Below are 20,000 nucleotides of genomic sequence, written 5' to 3' on the forward strand. Positions count from 1 at the left end.
TCTCATATATTGGATCTAGACCCAAAATCTAAGGAGCAATTAGTGGTGCTTGTTAAGTAAGCCACCCTTATATTTTCGGCAGACGGTCAGTTTCACAGTTTACAAGTCTACTCCTAAATACCAGTAGGGGTTACAGTCAGTATCACGTTCGTTGTATCTCAATGGTCCGGGCTGCGGGACTATACATTGTCATATATATTATTGTCGATATTAGCTCAGTCCCTCCGGTCACGGGTTAGTAATGCGCCATAGACTCAAAGTTTTCATCGTATTTCACCTCGTGGCATATTCATTTTTGTTATGAAATGGAGGTGGACATCCTCGAGCCTTGTAATGATGGCATCTAATGTTTTCTTTGACGGGCTTGAGCTTTGGATTCCAATTCGACTTTCCATGTTCCCTGGATCCTGAAACCTCTCTTCCTTTAAAGATCTGTCTGTTGATTCCATCCACTTAATCGTACTTCCCTTTCGCTCCTGTTTTTATTGTTTCAATCTGGAATGCACCGATAAGGAAGATGCCGGTTCCATCGGAAAGCGCATGAAAGTCTTTGGTCTATACGACCTAAATCAAGGTCGCGTTTGGCATTCCAAAGAGCACTGATGCGCATTCACAGATTCCCGTTCCCTTCTGGAGCCGCGATTTGACGAGGGAGGCTTGTCTCTGGTTTTGAGGCTTCGGCAAATCTCAGGTTGATGGAAACTTTTACTCAGCATTTTATAAGAAGTCAGGCTCAGGAGGCAAGAATTCTTGAAAAGCGTTGCGTCTTCTGAACGTCTTTCGGTCGTCTTCAGTGGGGGTTGCTGGGAGGTCAGGAGATTTTCATGGCTGTTTGGATGACGCCCAAAAGACCTGCTGAAGTTTGGAGCACAGACAAAATACTGAAAAGTTAAGAATTTTCTTTAAGAATTCGTAGATGCACACCCGCGTGTACGCAGGTGTACTTCTGTGCTCCCTTACCCTACATTCATGCACACACTCACACACACTGATACAATAAGGAAGTGGAATGCTAGGAGATAAAGCTACGTATATTTATTCTGTAATAATCGGGAGTAAAGCCAGTAGTCCTAGTAAAAACGGCCAACTGCAAAGGAATGAGGGAAAAATCTCATAAAGTTTGGGAAAAGGCTCTGCGTGATTTCCTTAGGGAAAGCATGAAAATTCGCGACTATTGTTATATAGTTATTCTCTTACTAGCTGAAAGTTGAGACTTTATCCTTTATTTAGACTGTTGCTAATATCCACGTTTTGGAAATTCTGTTACACACTTTAATCTAAAGCATATCCTTCACTGCATATGGTAATGAAAGAGGTTTCAGTTTATTTCTTCAATAATATTAAAATTTACAAGGATATTCTAATTTTTTTATTTGTTTGTCTCCATCCGTTTGTTATTTTTATTATTATATTGCTCTTATTAGTTTATTTTTGTAATATTCTTATTTCTAAAATTCTGTTTTCAGGGAGTTTTCTAAATATGGTCACTAAGGTCATCAGTTCGAGCATTTTGAATATCAGTAGTAACAGAGCTCAGTTCAGAGCATCTATCCACACTTTGCCTCTGACCTTGGCTGTTGAATGTTCTGCTTGTTTGAAGGTTGCTGATATAAACAATGCTTGTGAACCTGATTTTATAACTTTAAATGTTAATCTTCTATACTTGATTAATAAAGAATCACAGTATAATTCTTCTGTAATAGAATATAGCTACATATGCATCCAGCTACAGAAAATTTTGAAATTCTACAACCTCTATGGTAAGAAAAACAGCATAGTACTAATTCTAAAATTTTGTGAGACGCAAAAATTTTCTACAAGTAATTGGTAGAGCCTGTAGAACGTGCTAATTGTGAATTAGCAAAAATTTTCTACAAGTAATTGGTAGAGCCTGTAAGAACGTGCTAATTGTGAATTATGTCCAGAAGTTTACCCAACGAATTGGGTGCGTCCATTATTTCCTGAAGTGGAAAAAGGATAGAGTCCTTCCTACCTTCGTTAATAACAGCAGCTTAGCTTTCATTCCTTCAGCATATGTGCATTTCTCCTTTCTATATTTTCCATCCTTATAATAAGGGACTTAAGGTTACTGGTCTGGAAACACAAGCGCACATACACACATGCCATCATGCCTTACAAAATCTGATGAAGAAAGACAAAGAGAGTGTTAGACTGTTTAAAAAAAAAAAGTTTGCCTGGAGGGAACGGTGATTATTTTCTTTACTTAATCAGGATTTACTCAGTGACAAACAATATTCCGACAGGCATTTCGGACATGTGTTTAAAATAAGAAGAAAAATTAAACCAGCAATTAATGAAAATCTGGCTGTTTCATCACCTTGTGGTTCAGAGCCTCAGACTAATCCTTCGTGAGTGGCGACTTTTTGAGGTTTCAGGCGAACGTCTATTTCCATTCCCAGAGAGGGTTCTGTTTTTGGATTTCTCAATGGGATTTCTTTTAATGATATTTCATTTGCGGAAGGCTCATTCATTTCCTTTTTAAATTGCTTTATTCTCCCGGCAATGGGGTTGTTTTCCTTTTTCATAACTATTCGATGAAAAAGAAAAACTTTATATCGTTCCCAAAGCAATTTGGATACAGTATCGGCTTTGCAATATATAAACATGACCAGATGTACGCAACACTTCTTTTGCATTGTATGTTTTTTTTTTTTTTTTTTTTTTTTTTTTTTTTTTTTTTTTTTTTTTTTAGAAAAGTATTCATTTTATAAATAGAATTCACTTTGAAGATTTTTGATGTATAAACTTTGAAGTTTAACTGAACTTGACCTACGTTCCTAGAATTTTCTTACTGGTGTATCTGGCAATAATAATTTGTTTATCAAAATTTACAAAAGGGAATTTGTGTTGTCCGTTCTATTTATATTTGCTTTATTTCTGCTCTACTTAATAGTTTTCTTGTATGGAACTGTTTATCCTGAGCACATCGAAGTAATTCCTTTGATCTTTTGATTATAGTGACGTAATGGGGTTGTGTTCTGCTCTTAATCCTAACATATTCAGAAGAGTACTATCGCCATTATTTCTGTTCCTTGTTTAGATATCACTGTTATTTATATATCTATATTGCTTGCGGAATTCCTAAGTCTTGAAGTAGTAACACCTTTGCTTTCATTTATTTCATTTTGATTCTTTAGCTTTTATAAGCGAGTTTTGAAACGCTCCAACTTCCCTTATGACTTGTGTGGGTCAGTTCGTAGGTCTGGCTTTCCATTGGAGAGTCTGGGTTCTGACCCCGATGCAAGTCAGAAATTTAGTTCTGTGAAACAAGGGCTCATGGGTCCATCAGCTGCTTCGCAATCATGTTGAAAGGATGATTCGATTGAAATTCTACCAACTGACTCACTGAGGGGTCGGGAAGTTAGGTAAAATTTGTTGGTATATTATGCGGCATCCTGCGCAAGAAAACCCTCAGGTACAGAAGTACTTAGGTTCCTACTTCTATTATGACCTGAGTGGGTCATTAAGTAGCACCCTGATTTTTCATTATAGAGACTGGAGTTCAATGCTAATGTGAGCCAGATATATAATATAATATATATATATATATATATATATATATATAATATATATAATTAATTTATATATATATTATAATATATAGATATATATATAATAAATATATATATTATATTATAATATCATATATATATATATATATAAAAATGTATATATATATATATGTATGTTATATATGAGACGAGGAATAATTCCCCCTGCTCTTGCCCTGGTGGAAGAACGAAAAACAGAGAATGTCCCTCGACTTTCCTCGAAATTTGCATAGCGATTATGGATTGACTCCTCTGGGAAAAACCGCCTGAGTTTTCTGGAGTGGCGATACATTCATTCTCCTCAATGATAAACGAGACGTGATCTTATTCCCATCCCCGGCTAAAGGCTTCCTGTTGACAATTGCCAGGGATGGAATCAATGCCACATATAGGCTACGGTTATAATTTTAAGTAAAGTTTATAATGATAGAAATTATCATATGTATCGATCATAGATCTTAACGATCTCAGGGTTAGTTATTCATATTCTTAAAGAAAAAAAGCTCTTCATTCATTTTCCACCGAATGTGCAAAGCTGTTCTATCAATTTTCGTACAAAATAATGCAAACGAAAACCTTCACACTCAAATCGTGAATAAAAACTGGGTTTATTTTTTCAAACCCCGTATCCTGTCCTGTTTTAATTTCATATTAAAATATTTCCTAGATGTATTAATACATAGAAAATCTTTCCAATGCAAATTCAGTATTCATAGAAAACCCACAAATAATTTAACATATGTACATTTTTATTCTGGCCACCATCTTAATATTAAAATGTCAATTTTTTCTTCTGTTACTACGCGCTTTGCGTATCACGAGTCCACAATATCTGGACCAAGAAATACAATACATCAAAAAGATAGAAACGATCTCTGCTACCCACCTCATTTAATTGATTTATGTTATCAAAAAGCTCACCAAATTTTTTATAGTGTTGCTATTAATGAAAAAGAAATGCCTAAAAATGTACTTAGCTTACCTTACTTTCGTGGATTTGAAACAATAAAATCAATATTTAAATCGTTTAATGTTAATGTAGTGTTCTCTTATAACAATACCATTAAAGATATGCTAATTAAGAATAGTCCCGTAACAAATAACAACATCATTTACAAAATTCCTTGTAAGGATTGCCCATCGGTTTACGATGGTCAGTCAAGTCAAAATTTATGTGTACGTATTAAGCAGCATATGTATTCAGTTAAATATGAATACACAAATGAATGTTGCAATGGATGAAACGCAATGTTGTTCATTATGAAAGGAAGGGAAAATTATTATTCATACGAAAGGAAGAGGGAGACAGCAGTCTCTTAAATAATCAAAGGTTAAAATTAAAAGATGAAAATATAAACGAAATAAACAGTAAACTCGTAAAGAGGATTAGGAGAAGACTGACAAGGAAACGGGGAAAGACGTAGGTGTGGGGGTGGGGGTCCATATCAAGAGAGGTATCCATCAATTTTGCTTCATAAATCTTTGTTCCAAAGATATCTTTCTACGCCAGTTTGGTTCCTACAAACTAAGGTTACTCAAGGTCCGGATTGACAGCCATCATGCTGTCAGTTTCAGAACAGGCAACAAACTTTCCTCCCCAGAGTTCTCTAACATCAGGGAACATACTAAGAAATGCAAACATGAAATCCAATAAAAGGACTTTGAGATTATAAGCAAAACACTTCTATGTGCCCTAACAAAAGTTTCATATTCAATATTCTCGCGCGCATCCTCTGAGGTTAATTTTTTTAAAAACTTTATTAATAGGTAGGAGATGCAACGAAAAAAACCCACTATGTAACTAATTTCTAAATAAACTTTGGGGTTTTCAAGAAAATGTGACATTTTCCCATGAATGTTTTACTTGAATTGTAATAGGCTAATGTTGCAAGTAAATATTTCACATATATATCTTGATACTTCTAAATGTCTATGAGGTTCAGAAAAATTAATTCATTTTGTTGTTATAGAAATTCTATTTGCTTATTTTGTTATTAATTTTAAAATGATTGCAACTCCTTAGCTAAAGTTGCATTGCGCACACCGATAGACCACTTGTACCTAACGTCTGCCATGCCCATGAGAAGTTCGGGCGGGCTAGGCAGTTCCTTTCTCCAGTCAATCTGCTTTTGCAAGCGCGAGATGAAGCCTGTGTAAGCAGATTATTGAGGTTAAAAGGAACAAATACTGATACGGCAATGATGACGTCGTCACTTGGCAGGAGATTGCTCTCAGCCAGCTAAGAGTTACGTTACTTGCTGTAACAAATACGACTTTAGGATAATTTTATTATCTTTTAATACTCGACCCACACGAAAAGAATGTCTGAAAAAAAAGACAGTACCAAAATTGAACAATATATTAGTTTCATGTTGGAAATCTGCATAATTGTAATTATGTTAAATTAAATATTCCTTATTCAAACTATATGAAAAAGGTTTCCATACAAATTCTATATATATTATTAACCCTGTATAAGATTCATATAGGATTATTTCATAGATAAACATTTTCACTTCTAGACTTCCTGACTTTAAAATCTCTTTTATTTTATTTTATTTATTTATTTATTTATTTATTTATTTTATTATTATTATTTTTTTTTTTCATTGACTACGAATATAATCACCGTGACAGACAATATGTCAGTAGGTTTTGGATATGTGTTTGAACTTTTAGCTTATTTGTCATTACTAAAGCGTTAAGTTAGAGTTCAAATCTTTACGCATATATATTTGGATATTTAATTCTCTATGGTTACGTTTAGCTTATTGATTTTATCGTGATTCCTTTTTTATTATAATTTGTAACCCTTCCGACTTCTTACGGAGTGTATTATATTGACTCCACTTGTATCCATATTATCTTATTTTTTTTATATTTATTTATTTATATATATATATATTTGATAAATTAATGGTTGGCTTGAATATGTGGAAAAGTGTTCTAGCGGCGTACCGTATAAGGCTACTTGCGGTATCAATTCTATAGATACAAGATATAAATGATAAAGGTATTTAAAACCGCGAGAACCGCTATAATCCAGTTCGGATCCAATATCACGAGTTGTAACTCGTAAGACATTGACACTTCCTATTTAATTATCCGTTATTCTACCAAACCGATTGACTCTGGGTGATAAAATATATTATTGGTTTTCTTAATGGAAAGGAATTCACACAACGTGTTAAGGAGATTATTATTGATTTACACCACCCGAGTCAGATTATCATGTGTTGAATTCCATGTTTACTGATTTAGCACTCATAAATATTCCTAACGCACTCAATTGCGGTGTTTGTTTTTAGTGCTATTAATTTCTATATAACGTGTCAAGGAACTATTAACACTAAGAAGTGTTTATTCCTCTGTCAGACTCGTAATTCTGTTAATAATTTTACGTATATTCTTTCAAGGATTGATTTGGCACAGGATAGGCCCTTAACTGACAGGTGTCTTAGTGTGTCCCCTGTTTTCATGACACGTGTTACAATCAGTTATGTGCTTATTATATCTGTAAGCATTGTAGGCCAGTAAAACAGTGATTTGGCTTTCTGTGACATAGTAGGGAACCCTGGATGACGGAATGCAACCAGTTTATGACGATTGGTATGAAAGAGATTATTATTACTACCTGGTCGTTAGTCCTCTGCTGTGTTCTTCGGGTTTTTCCTCGTCACGGACCTACATATAATATTACATTTGATTACACTATTCTGATACACATACTTTAAATACTTTTGCTTTAGGGTTTCTGCTCGAAGTGTTTATTGTTTTTTGCTTAGCCGCTGACCCTGTTTCCGTTCGAAATGTTTATTGTTTGGTGTTTATTGCTGCTGACTCTGTTTCCGTTCGAAGTGTTTATTGTTTGGGTTATGTCTGTTGACTCTTGCTTTGTTCAGTTTGTAACAGGTCTGCGCTCCAACCCAGATATTCAATGCTCGCGATCTCTTGGGTTAAGGAATTTTTCTTGTTTAGATACGGTTTTTTAACAATAGCACGGATGTTTCTATATCTTTTAGTCCAATTAATGGTTCTTTGCTGTATGGTGCGGGATTGCGGGATAATGCGTCAGCTATGATATTTGCCTTCCCAGGTAGATATCTTATCTTGGCTCCAAAGACCTGAATGATCATTTGTCACCGAGTTCCTTTTGGACTGTGATTAAAGCCTTTGAAAAACTCGGTAAAGGACTCATGTTCAGTAAGGACTTTATCAGGATAGCCATAGATTATGAACTTAAAATGTACTAGTTAGTTAAAGATACCTAGCCCTTCCTTGCCTATTACTGCATATTTACTTTCAGAGGGCTTTAGTTTACGTGAATAAAAAGCTATAGGAAAGAACTGTTTATCATATTACTGAAGTAGTACCCTCTTACCCCTTGGTCTGAGGCGTCTGTTACAATAAAAAAAAATTCCTTATTTAAATCAGGGATTTTTAAGTTACGTGAGCTGCATTATTCCGCTTTTAAGATATCGAACGCCTGTTTATGCTTTTTAGACCATAATCAATCTACGCTCTTCTTCGTAAGATCTGTTAAAGGAGCTGTCATGATTGAAGAGTTACATATTTGCATACGATTGTAATACCCACTACAGCGCAAAAGTGCTGTATCCCCCTTTTACGTTAATAAGTACCGGAAAGTTATGAATAGCCGGCACCTTACCATGGACTACTTTAAGACCTTGACTAGACACATAAAACCTAGATAAACATGTTCGGTTTTTTAAAACTCACATTTAGATATTTTACTCTGAGATTATTTGTCTTTGTCTCTGTAGCACTAGCTCTAGTTTATGTGAATATACTTCTAAGGTATTAGAAAAGATTATAAGACCAACCAATAGCGGGATTAGGGTATATCCCTAAAAGTCTCCAAACACTATATTGTAATTGGGGCGCAACGTAAGCCGGAGGCATACGTAAAAATTGATAATGTCCCCTGAGTGTGCTGAAAACGGTGTATGAGGTACAATCACTTAGGTAATGGTATCTGGTAAAAGCATTTAAGTAAGTCCAAGCTGGTGAAAAATTTATTCTAACCTAACAGAGATAAGATGTCGTCGCTACATGGCACTGGAAACTATCGGGAGTCGTTTCCTTGTTTAAGCGACAGAAATCTACGCAGATACGCCTAGTCCGATCTCTTATGGCATGACGTTTTGAGGGAAAATTATATTGGCTATTTGATTTCCTAATGGCTCCTATTACTAACATATTTCAACTTCGTCATTTATCTCTATTTTGAAATTGCAGTGAGAGTCTATACGAAGGTACGTATATAGCTTTATGTTTGTCCTTAGACCGTATTTGTGTTAAATTACATCCGTTTTTCCCAGAGATCACTCGCTAGTGGAGAAACTTCCTGGTATTCAGGTAAAAGATAAAAAAAATTTCTGCTGAATCACCTCTGCTTGAATGACTTTACTGATATTACTTTAGATAGATTATCAGAGAGATTCATCCACGACTGGTTGGGCGGGATTAAAAATTAGCAACAATAAAAGATAAGCGATATTTATATGTATAGGTTTTTGTGGATTACTATATTAACTTGTTTGCAGTGAGTCAACCGTGTCTAGGGCTTTGTTCGCGGAAATCGTTATATTTCAGAGTGTCGGGAAGGATTAAAATTTCATTTCCCAGCAAAGTCTTTTTTACACGCACTAAGACATTCGAGGGTGCATGCTTCTCGAGATTTTGCGTGCAAAGTGCGACTGCGGTTGTGGGAGAATTCTGTTGGGTCATTTGAACAATGTTACGATTTATGAGACAAATGTATAGTTCCTTTATATAAGTTATTATTTGATTAACTGTCTCATTTTTGTTCAAACGGATTTTAATATGTTTGAAGGTTTATAGGATTTCCCTTTGATAAACACGCCTTATTTTGCAGGATGTAAGATAATATTTTGTATACCCCTAGATGGATCTTACAATTACACTAGATACAGATCAATGTTTTTTATAACTATAGAGGTATCTGTAAGCGCTCGCTTATCCGGACTTCTCATTAGGGAAGTTCGAACAACAGACGGTGAGTCCGTAAATACAGGATATTACGTGTACTAAAGGAATAAACAAGGTATTCTAATTTTTACGGCACGTACAGTCGGGCTTTATCCACCACTACTTATAATAACTTACGTATTAAAAAAAAAACGAAAACCTGCTCTGATTACTTTATACGGTCGTGTGTTTCATAGGAAAAATCCTTTTTAATTCAAAAAGATATTGGCATGTATGAACCAACATCGCTTTTCCCCACTCTGCTAGAGTCGCTTATTGTGTGGAATTTGCTATGCTTTGAACACTTCGGCAGTTTTGACTGACCTTGACCGCTTGACTAGGTGACACAGTCACCGAGTTTGCTTGTTTGATTCTGAACGGGCTACTGTTTCTATTTCTTTTTGTAATAATTAGGATCCTTCTCTTTATTACCATCGGCCACGTATTGTGTGTTTTTAGCATTATGTTGCTGGTTACGTATAAAGCAATGAATGACGAACTATTAGGAACTGAGCGATTACTAATAAGACAAGTTATCACTACTGCATTCAATATTAACTGTTTGTACTTCATTCTTTGCTAAAATTTGAAATAGTGAGGGATCCTGGTCAGCGCATTTAGCCTGATGAAAGTTTTTACAGACATGTTATTCCTTGCAATCCAGCCATATTTTAAAGTTAAGTTGAGTCTTGAGGTTCGATATTTTATATAACTCAAAAAACTCAAGGCTAAAACTGCGATCGGGACTTTGCAAAGGAGCATTTATTGTCATGACCCGAAATAGTGTTACCTCTAATTTATCTAGATTTGTACGGGTGTTCCACTTGTTTTTGTGTGTTTTCTAATCACTACGGTGCTTAACGACCCTATGGTGCATCTGTATAAATACAGACGTCCACTGCGTAAACGCATATTCACTGTTTAATATGATTTGTTACGTAAGGGATTAATAATCACCCAAAATGATAAAATCAACATAGTATATGATTATGATATTTCAGTAGAACTTCTGGAAACAGACACTCAAAGATAAAACTCGCAGTAGCGAAATCTCAATGATGTAGATAATTTCTGTAAAAAAGTAAGATTAAGAATGTCTCGTAACTTCAGCCACAGGAATAACGAAATTCGACCTGCAAAGGAAACACTCAAGTTACTCCAAATGAATAAAAAATTGTACTTAGCTTGCTTTTGTGGGAAGTCACGGTGTTCCGATAACGACACACGGCCTTGGTCCTCCTTCTCTATTTAGTGATGACCTGGTTTGGCTTCAGTTCCCCCGCGCGTTGTGTTTCGATGATTCGAGCCCTTGAAAGATCCGATGCTGCAGACGCGTTCGGTTTGTTTCTTGGAGTGCCGGAAACGCTCACTAACGATGTTTTCTTGAATGATTCTAATGAGAGACGAAGCTTGCGTTGTCGTATGGAAAAAAGGGACACGGTCGGTTTTTATTGTTTCGTTGAAGTTATTCACTAATGATGATACTAAGTTGCTTGAAGAATCTCTTGCTTTCGTCGTCGTTAAAGAGTTCTTGTTGTTTTCTGAAGTCGCTCACTAAACGATGAAAATAAGTTGCTTGAAGAATCTGCTGCTTTCGTCGTCGTTGAAGAGTTCTTATATGATACTTCATTATTCTGATGTTTCTTCGGAGAAGTTGTAGAGTTCTTCTGGTCCACTGCCACCAATATTAGGGCTTGTGCCTTGTATGATAAGGCGCCCTATGAGGTAATGTTAGACTTGCGATAATCTATACGCTAAGTCGGTTGGTATTGCACTTCCATCTTCAATGGAGTGTCTTGGGGTTTGTAGATCACTTACGAAGTCGGTACTATCTTGTTGGTTATTACGACGATGTGTTAAACTCATGGTTCGGTGAGGAGGTTCTTGTAGAAAACACGAAGTATAAAAATAGATATATATTCTTCTGAAGTTTTACATGGTGAAGATCAGGTATGATTGTACAAGTCTTCTAATAACGATAGCTTGATCGCTTCTGCCAATGATGATGGCTAATCCTATTCCTCTACATGATAAAGCTTAGGTAAAGAGGTACAGGTCTTCTAATGACGATAGCTAACTCTGTTCTGCCTCTCTACCATCTCTGTTACAAGTTATGAAGGAACAGACAGTAGTTCGAACATATGAACCATACATACAAATGACATAGTTTCATACGAACACACAATCAAATGACACGCTAGATCACGTAGGCCGCTTGGGCTATAGGTCACGGTGTTTGTCTCAAGCAGGAAGCTTGGACTAAAGTTTATAAACAATTGAATGACTACAGGTGACGGCATGTTATCTTAGCGTACTTTTATTGTATACGTCATCTTTAGCGTCTCTAGTCTGATCACATTCCTGCAAGCAATCTTTTATATATATGGACTAACATTCCATATTTTTATTTTTTATTATGTAAACACTTACAAATGTACAACTGATGGAATGTTTCATTTCTTATGGTTTTTGACTGAATGGCACGAGGAATATTCTGAATGAAGGTATTCATAGCGATATATGAAGTTGTTTATTCATTCCGCACTGAATCTGTGAGAGATGGACATTTTATTTCACTCTAATTCTCTGCATAGTCCCTTTTGAAGTCAGGTCCAATGTCCAAGACACACATACACATACACATACACACGCACACTAAAACTTAAAATGAAACAAGCGTGTCATAGGGAAATTTGATTTCGTAGCGAATGATAGAAAAGACAAAAAGAAAAAAAAAAAAAAAAGTGTGAAGCGTATAATCAAGGCCACCTACAATAGGTCTATCTTTTAGTAGTCTCGGTATAATGCTGTATATGCTGCGACCCATGAAACTCTCAGCCGGTCGTGGTGTCTATTAACGCATTTATCCAGACGCACGATCATAGCTAAATTTAATTTTGAATTAAAAAAAATTATATTGAGGCTAGAGGGCTGCAATCTGGTGTGTATGATGATTGGAGGACTGATGATCAACAAGAATTTGCAACCCTCTAGCCTCTAGTTTTTAAGATCTGAGGGCGGACAGGAAAAGTGAGGTCAGAAAATAGAGCGGACGGACAGACAAAGCCTACACAATAGTTCTCTTTCACAGAAATTAAATACTGAAAGAGTTAGTAATTGTCGTAAAGCTATGCTAAAAAGCAAGAGAATGCTCTTCGTTCGAAAGAAATAAGCTAACCAAATTATATGAGCAAAACGCGTAGACATTTAAATTCTAGAGAAATGTTTTACTCTATATGGGCCTCTTTTCTCGCAGTTTCGCTATAAATGGTCCCGATGAGAAAACTTCATCAAGCTCTAAAAGCTCTGGGCCATATTCTATTATTTTGAAGTTGGACCAGGCTACGAAAATAGGATAATGCGTGAAAGTTCTTTTCTGAATGATCTCTGCATCAACATTAAACCGAGTACCATTTGGAAGCCATATTTTACATGAATGAGGACTGCATATTATCTTTGATATTATTTCGAACTTTAGCGATAAACAGTAAAGACATTCATATGCTTATTTCCCCATACAAAAACGTGTTAATTTTATACAAACAACAAAACCTTTAATGGTAATTTAGAATTTATGAATAAATAATCACGGCATTACTGTTCATACTGGTGTTATAAGGCCCAAAATTATAGATGAAATAGTTTCAACGTTGCCAATGGGAAACTTCTTTTTGAGGTTGATGACACTGACCTGGAGAGGGAGCGAATGAGCAGGGGAGCTACCAACCATAACTAGAAAAATTAAGTATGCAATGAAAGGGATTAGGGAAGGAGTCTGTTAACTTTTCTGATGTTTAAATATCTCTCTTTAGACATTCGAAAGTAGTGAATGTCTCAAAACTCTTTGGTGTCATGTGATATTTCTATCTGCTTAAACATCTTTGGAAATTTTCGATGTAAATAAATTTGAACAGTTTTTACGTCTAATTTCCTTCATATAAGATTTTCGTTGTCTTTTGTTATAATCTTTCATCAGTTTTCTAGATTAGTAATAGATTGTTTTATATCCTTGTTTCTACTCCAGAACATTTCAGAAACTTGATGCAGATGTAGTCTTACTTGACAGTCATGCTAGTAACTCCCTTCTCATCAAAGTATTTAAAATTATGTTCGGAATCACATTTTCTAAACCCACACAAACAGCTTCAAAGAGCCACAGAACAACATTTCCACATTCCTCGCAAGCAGGAAAAAAAGAAAAAGAATCATCTCGGGACCATTGTAATCTCATTAAGTGGAAGGGAGGTTAAAAAGATTTTTTCGAGATAACGGTTCCTGCGAGGGGAGATAATCGTATTTTGCAAAGGCCAATCTCATTTATGTGTCACAGTGACTGAAAGTTTCCTGTTAAGATAAACTACTTTCCTTTGATTCTGTGTTCCTGTTCTATTCACAGCAGGTATCCTAATCCTCGAGAGCGGATGCGCGTAATTGTGGGTACTCTTGTTTTTAGAAACAAGGTTTTAATTTTAATCGTATACTTATATTTTGGTTTATATAGGTTAGATTTTCATTCAGTCTATTTTTTTTAATTAGGAACTTTTTGCTGTATATACTTTAATAATAATAATATAATAATAATAATAATAATAATAATAATAATAATAATAATAATAATAATAATAATAATAATAATAATAATAATAATAATAATAATAATATTTTGGTAAAAGACCCTCTTTTAGGCAAATTCTGTTAAAGAGAATGGCAGAATAAAGCGAGTTGATTTTATACATTGTTTTTTTATTTTTCTTACAATCTGCTTCTCTGGATCAGCGATGTTTCTGAGTAACTGGCCAATATTCATGTTGGGAATTTCTAAAAAATAAAAAAAAAAATTAAAATGCTGAAGGTGATCTTTTATTTTATTAAAACAGGATCTCAGGTCCAGGTCAAGCAGGGGTCCTAATCAGTGCCGGTATTATTCCGAAAGCATATTTCCATTCCAGGCCGAGGTCGCCTGTGGTTTAAAGAGCAAAATAAATAAGAAAAACAACTCTGTCCTTTAAAGAAATTGGTCTTTGTTTAAACTTTGGAGTTTGAGATGTATTTCACTTGTTTTATGTCTTGATGAATAATTAGTTTGTCTGTTGATGAAAATTACAGATCTATTTTCAGTGGCCCTGATTATGTGATGTACAGAAAACTCGACTGCGCAAAAGAAACTTCGGCGCATTTTGTTACTTATTTCTTTTCCGTTTCCTTTGCACAGAAAACCAGCGTTTTATTGTTTGCTGACTTAATTTTTTTAACTCGATCTTTCCGTGGGAATCATGAACATCGAGATGTCCGTTCACATCCATTACTTGTTCAGGGAAAATATCTTCATAATGAAAACCAATTCAGATTAAGCCATGAGCTGATAAAGAATATCATGTCAACCAGTAAAGCAATTTTTGATGTTTTGAATCCTATTGAATAGAGACGCTGTTCTCACCACGCACAAGTAAATGTCAAGAAAAAGGTTCAGACTCCAGTCTGGGCAAGTGGGTTTGCAGCCATGCCTGATCTTACAATTACACTAGATACAGATCAATGTTTTTTATAACTATAGAGGTATCTGTAAGCGCTCGCTTATCCGGACTTCTCATTAGGGAAGTTCGAACAACAGACGGTGAGTCCGTAAATACAGGATATTACGTGTACTAAAGGAATAAACAAGGTATTCTAATTTTACGGCACGTACAGTCGGGCTTTATCCACCACTACTTATAATAACTTACGTATTAAAAAAAAAACGAAAACCTGCTCTGATTACTTTATACGGTCGTGTGTTTCATAGGAAAAATCCTTTTTAATTCAAAAAGATATTGGCATGTATGAACCAACATCGCTTTTCCCCACTCTGCTAGAGTCGCTTATTGTGTGGAATTTGCTATGCTTTGAACACTTCGGCAGTTTTTGACTGACCTTGACCGCTTGACTAGGTGACACAGTCACCGAGTTTGCTTGTTTGATTCTGAACGGGCTACTGTTTCTATTTCTTTTTGTAATAATTAGGATCCTTCTCTTTATTACCATCGGCCACGTATTGTGTTTTTTAGCATTATGTTGCTGGTTACGTATAAAGCAATGAATGACGAACTATTAGGAAACTGAGCGATTACTAATAAGACAAGTTATCACTACTGCATTCAATATTAACTGTTTGTACTTCATTCTTTGCTAAAATTTGAAATAGTGAGGGATCCTGGTCAGCGCATTTAGCCTGATGAAAGTTTTTTACAGACATGTTATTCCTTGCAATCCAGCCATATTTTAAAGTTAAGTTGAGTCATTGAGGTTCGATATTTTATATAACTCAAAAAACTCAAGGCTAAAACTGCGATCGGGACTTTGCAAGGAGCATTTATTGTCATGACCCGAAATAGTGTTACCTCTAATTTATCTAGATTTGTACGGGTGTTCCACTTGTTTTTGTGTGTTTTCTAATCACTACGGTGCTTAACGACCCTATGGTGCATCTGTATAAATACAGACGTCCACTGCGTAAACGCATATTCACTGTTTAATATGATTTGTTACGTAAGGGATTAATAATCACCCAAAATGATAAAATCAACATAGTATATGATTATGATATTTCAGTAGAACTTCTGGAAACAGACACTCAAAGATAAAAACTCGCAGTAGCGAAATCTCAATGATGTAGATAATTTCTGTAAAAAAGTAAGATTAAGAATGTCTCGTAACTTCAGCCACAGGAATAACGAAATTCGACCTGCAAAGGAAACACTCAAAGTTACTCCAAATGAATAAAAAATTGTACTTAGCTTGCTTTTGTGGGAAGTCACGGTGTTCCGATAACGACACACGGCCTTGGTCCTCCTTCTCTATTTAGTGGATGACCTGGTTTGGCTTCAGTTTCCCCCGTGCGCGTTGTTTCGATGATTCGAGCCCTTGAAAGATCCGATGCTGCAGACGCGTTCGGTTTGTTTCTTGGAGTGCCGGAAACGCTCACTAACGATGTTTTCTTGAATGATTCTAATGAGAGACGAAGCTTGCGTTGTCGTAGGAAAAAGGACACGTCGGTTTTGTTTCTTGAAGTTATTCACTAATGATGATACTAAGTTGCTTGAAGAATCTCTTGCTTTCGTCGTCGTTAAAGAGTTCTTGTTGTTTTCTGAAGTCGCTCCCTAAACGATGAAAATAAGTTGCTTGAAGAATCTGCTGCTTTCGTCGTCGTTGAAGAGTTCTTATATGATACTTCATTATTCTGATGTTTCTTCGGAGAAGTTGTAGAGTTCTTCTGGTCCACTGCCACCAATATTAGGGCTTGTGCCTTGTATGATAAGGCGCCCTATGAGGTAATGTTAGACTTGCGATAATCTATACGCTAAGTCGGTTGGTATTGCACTTCCATCTTCAATGGAGTGTCTTGGGGTTTGTAGATCACTTACGAAGTCGGTACTATCTTGTTGGTTATTACGACGATGTGTTAAAACTCATGGTTCGGTGAGGAGGTTCTTGTAGAAAACACGAAGTATAAAAATAGATATATATTCTTCTGAAGTTTTACATGGTGAGATCAGGTATGATTGTACAAGTCTTCTAATAACGATAGCTTGATCGCTTCTGCCAATGATGATGGCTAATCCTATTCCTCTACATGATAAAGCTTAGGTAAAGAGGTACAGGTCTTCTAATGACGATAGCTAACTCTGTTCTGCCTCTCTACCATCTCTGTTACAAGTTATGAAGGAACAGACAGTAGTTCGAACATATGAACATACATACAAATGACATAGTTTCATACGAACACACAATCAAATGAGACACGCTACAGATCACGTAGGCCGCTTGGGCTATAGGTCACGGTGTTTGTCTCAAGCAGGAAGCTTGGACTAAAGTTTATAAACAATTGAATGACTACAGGTGACGGCATGTTATCTTAGCGTACTTTTATTGTATACGTCATCTTTAGCGTCTCTAGTCTGATCACATTCCTGCAAGCAATCTTTTATATATATGGACTAACATTCCATATTTTTATTATGTAAACACTTACAAATGTACAACTGTGGAATGTTTCATTTCTTATGGTTTTTTGACTGGAATGGCACGAGGAATATTCTGAATGAAGGTATTCATAGCGATATATGAAGTTCTTAATTCATTCCGCACTGAATCTGTGCGAGAGGGACATTTTATTTCACTCTAATTCTCTGCATAGTCCCTTTTGAAGTCAGATCCACTGTCCAAGACACGCATACACATACACATACACATACACACGCACACTAAAACTTAAAATGAAACAAGCGTGTCATAGGGAAATTTGATTTCGTAGCGAATGATAGAAAGACAAAAAAAAAAAAAAAAAAAAAAAAAGTGTGAAGCGTATAATCAAGGCCACCTACAATAGATCTATCTTTTAGTAGTCTCGGTATAATGCTGTATATGCTGCGACCCATGAAACTCAGCCGGTCGTGGTGTCTATTAACGCATTTATCCAGACGCACGATCATAGCTAAATTTAATTTTGAATTTAAAAAAAATTATATTGAGGCTAGAGGGCTGCAATCTGGTGTGTATGATGACTGGAGGGCAGATGATCAACAAGAATTTGCAACCCTCTAGGCTCTAGTTTTTAAGATCTGAGAGCGGACAGGAAAAGTGAGGTCAGAAAATAGAGCGGACGGACAGACAAAGCTGGACAATAGTTCTCTTTCACAGAAAATTAAAATACTGAAAGAGTCAGCAATTGTCGTAAAGCTATGCTAAAAAGCAAGAGAATGCTCTTCGTTCGAAAGAAATATGCTAATCAAATTATGTGAGCAAAACGCGTAGACATTTAAATTCTAGAGAAATGTTCTACTTGAAATGGGCCTCCTGTCTCGCAGTTTCGCTAAAAATGGTCCCGATGAGAAAACTTCATCAAGCTCTAAAAGCTCTGGGCCATATTTAATAATTTTGAAGTTGGACCAGGCTACGAAAATAGGATAATGCGTGAAAGTTCTGTTCTGAATGATTACTGCATCAACATTAAACCGAGTACCATTTGGAAGCCATATTTTATATGAATGAGGACTGCATATTATCTTTGATATTATTTCGAACTTTAGCGATAAAGAGTAAGACATTCATATGCTTATTTCCCCATACAAAAACGTGTTAATTTTATACAAACAACAAAACCTTTAATGGTAATTTAGAATATATGAATAAATAATCACGGCATTACTGTTCATCTGGTGTTATAAGGCCCAAAATTATAGATGAAATAGTTTCAACGTTGCCAATGGGAACTTCTTTTTGAGGTTGATGACACTGACCTGGAAGAGGGAGCGAATGAGCAGGGGAGCTACCAACCATAACTAGAAAAATTAAGTATGCAATGAAAGGGATTAGGGAAGGAGTCTGTGTTAACTTTTCAGATGTTTAAATATCTCTCTTTAGACATTCGAAAGTAGTGAATGTCTCAAAACTCAATGGTGTCATGTAATATTTCTATCTGCTTAAACATCTTTGGAAATTTTCGATGTAAATAAATTTGAACAGTTTTTACGTCTAATTTCCTTCATATAAGATTTTCGTTGTCTTTTGTTATAATCTTTCATCAGTTTTCTAGATTAGTAATAGATTGTTTTATATCCTTGTTTCTACTCCAGAACATTTCAGAAACTTGATGCAGATGTAGTCTTACTTGACAGTCATGCTAGTAACTCCCTCTCATCAAAGTATTTAAAATTATGTTCGGAATCACATTTTCTAAACCCACACAAACAGCTTCAAAGAGCCACAGAACAACATTTCCACATTCCTCGCAAGCAGGAAAAGAAGAAAAAGAATCATCTCGGGACCATTGTAATCTCATTAAGTGGAAGGGAGGTTAAAAAGATTTTTTCGAGATAACGGTTCCTGCGAGGGGAGATAATCGTATTTTTGCAAAGGCAATCTCATTTATGTGTCACAGTGACTGAAAGTTTCCTGTAAGATAAACTACTTTCCTTTGATTCTGTGTTCCTTTTCTATTCACAGCAGGTATCCTAATCCTCGAGAGCGGATGCGCGTAATTTTGGGTACACTTGTTTTTAGAAACAAGGTTTTAATTTTAATCGTATACTTATATTTTGGTTTATATAGGTTAGATTTTCATTCAGTCTATTTTTTTTTAATTAGGAAACTTTTTTTGCTGTATATACTTTAATAATAATAATAATAATAATAATAATAATAATAATAATAATAATAATAATAATAATATAATAATAATAATAATAATAATAATAATAATAATAATAATATTTTGGTAAAAGACCCTCTTTTAGGCAAATTCTGTTAAAGAGAATGGCAGAATAAAGCGAGTTGATTTTATACATTGTTTTTTTTATTTTTCTTACAATCTGCTTCTCTGGATCAGCGATGTTTCTGAGTAACTGGCCAATATTCATGTTGGGAATTTCTAAAAAATAA

This window comes from Macrobrachium nipponense, chromosome 29, assembly GCF_015104395.2.
Source record: "Macrobrachium nipponense isolate FS-2020 chromosome 29, ASM1510439v2, whole genome shotgun sequence".
In the NCBI taxonomy this organism is placed as follows: Eukaryota; Metazoa; Arthropoda; class Malacostraca; order Decapoda; family Palaemonidae; genus Macrobrachium; species Macrobrachium nipponense.